The sequence below is a fragment of the Phodopus roborovskii genome, unplaced genomic scaffold, assembly GCF_943737965.1.
Source record: "Phodopus roborovskii unplaced genomic scaffold, PHOROB, whole genome shotgun sequence".
Taxonomy (NCBI): domain Eukaryota; kingdom Metazoa; phylum Chordata; class Mammalia; order Rodentia; family Cricetidae; genus Phodopus; species Phodopus roborovskii.
In genome coordinates, this window is record NW_026126447.1 from 28,773,832 (window position 1) to 28,776,479 (window position 2,648).

Consider the following 2,648-nt stretch of genomic DNA (forward strand, 5'->3'; position numbering starts at 1 on the left):
GAAAGGCAAGGACATTATATACTTATTAAAAGAAAAATTCACCAAGATGACATTTCTTGACATCTGTGCCCCAAACACAAGGGCATCCAAGTTGGTCACCAAATGTTTTTGAGTTTAGAACCCCATGCCATTTGACTGCAGCGTGTTAAATAAACCACTTAACTAACTGCAAACAGTGCATTCCAATTCTTTCCAGCCATTCTGTTTATCAACATAACTGTTTTTCTTTTCAGCGGGCAAATAACTCCAGTAAATAAGAACTGGTAAGATCCATGAAACTAGGTTTCATAGTTTTAAAAAATCATTCTATTTGGAGCAATGTAGCTAAGTTGGTGAAACTAAGGTCACCCTTAATTACATGCCAAGTTCAAAGCCAGCTTGCAATACAGGAAATGCTGTCAAAACAAACAAACAAAAAAACAAACCAGAAAATAAGGAAGAAAGAAAAAAAGAAAGAGAGAAAGAAAGAGGGAAATAAAGGAAGAAAGAAAGGAAAAAAGCCTCAGCTCACCTCACTCCACAGGCCTGAACATTCCTTGCGTATATACATTTCTGGAAATGCATATGCAAAAACTTGATCTATTCAAGACAGTCTAAACTTGTTTATTGCTCTCATGTAACTGAATTATCATCATAGCCCCATGCTGTAGATATTTCTTACTTTTACTGTTTCTGGTTTGCAGATGTAGAAACCAAAGATCAAGGAGATGTGTAGTTGTTAGTGTCAGAACTAGGAACAGATCAACTTAACTCCAAAGCTGATTTTTTTCTTGTTTTATTACACTGCTTTTGCCAAATGCCATATGGAACTTAACACATTAGCTGGAAATGTAATGAAACTGCTAGGTATATTCTAGTAGGCATCATTGTTTCTAGTGGAAACAAATCGGATGCTGCTGATCAAGAGTCTAAATGGGATGAACATCTTTAGTAGAAACATCTTTACCAGAAGGTGAGTGGCAATAGAAGATGCAGGCTCTCTCACTGTCTTCACCTATCAGTCAGTTTATCTGAGTTCAGATCATACAGAACAAGGTACAATACATACATTTCCATCCATTTCACTAAAACGGACACCTTTGAATGTTTTATTTTTTATTGTGCATTGTCGTAGCATTTATGTCTCAAGATATGTAGATTTCGGAAACCTTAGGTCTTTGGGTGGAATTGTTCCACACATCAATCAAAACCTTCCCCCTTTTACTCTTCCCTTGAAGTATGACATGGCTTCCATCTCTGAACCAGCTAGCCTTTGAGAAGATGCAGTTTATGGTTTGGGTTGAGAAACACAAACTCAAAAGCCTACATGAGTTTTAGGAATGAGCCGAGTTAACCAGAAAAGAAAGCTCTGGCTGGAGGCACCACAAAGTCAGGCATGGATGTGATGTGCCAGCCATGTAATCAATCACAAGAAGTTTGCGAAAACCTCTCAAAGGAAGCTTACACAGATATACACACGTCCTTTTCAGAAAGGAGCTGTTTCCACCCAATGAGGCTGTGTTTTACAGCGCTCAGCTGAGTAGGAGTCTGAAGGGTGAAAGAAGATGGTGTTTTAAAAGCCAGCCTATTCATTAAACAAGAATGCAACCTATAAGCTGGCTTGCCCTCAAACAGCAGGAGAAGGGGTACTGTGACCCAGGGCATCTGGGTAGGCTGAGAACACAGCCTCTGCTTGCCTGACCTGTCTTGTTATCTGCCTCATGCAGATGACTCTTGCTTTGTGTTTGAAGTCTCAGAGTATGTATCTGTGAGCAATGCTGGGACATCTGGGATCTGAGTGTGAGTGCAATGGAAACAGTAAGTAAAGTGCCTGCCTCCTTTGTCTAAGTCTTGGATAAAGCATTTGCATTTCCATCATGTGAGAAGAGAAGATCTGCACTGGGTGTAGACATAGTGGGATTGTGTTATTTTAAGCAATGAATGGCAATCTTTTAAATTAAATTGTAAAGTATTTCTATACATTTATAATTCAGTCATTTTGTTTTCTTGAAGGAGGCAAAATGAATAAAATATTCAATATACAAAAAGTCAATTTTCAAAAATCTACAATATATTCAATATATGACATGCTATGGTACTGGGCAAGCCACCAGCCCAGTCAGGTCTGTCTTGAACACTTAATAAATTCCTGGGTTGTGTTATCTTAGTTTCTTGTACACGATCTTTATTCTTTTTTTTTTTTTAAACTTGAACAAATAGGATATGAAAGGTGTGCAAGCCATTCCACATTGGATGTCCATGTAACAATAACAGTGTTAAAGGTGACAGAGGTGAAATAGAAATTGCTTACTTGAAAGGTATACTTCAACTCTCAATAGAAAGTTTGTGGTGCCTGTCCATTTTGTTCCATGAATAGTTCCAAGTTACCAAGCATAAGATGGATTTATCTTAATTAAAACAAATGAAACACTTAGGATTGTTATGACATTGTGTCTTTTTCATTCTCACCCCCCTTCCCTGATACTGGTCTCCATTTCTTGTCTCCTATCTGCTTGTTGACCCATACTTCACCTATTTTATCAGTTCTTGGTCTCCTTCCTCTCATTATAAGCAACTGGATCCTTCTAGAAAAGGCCAGCTGCTGGAGTGCTTATAGGAGATAGGTTTCCAGGGAGGAGAATGGGGACAGCTGCAGCCTGAACAGGAGA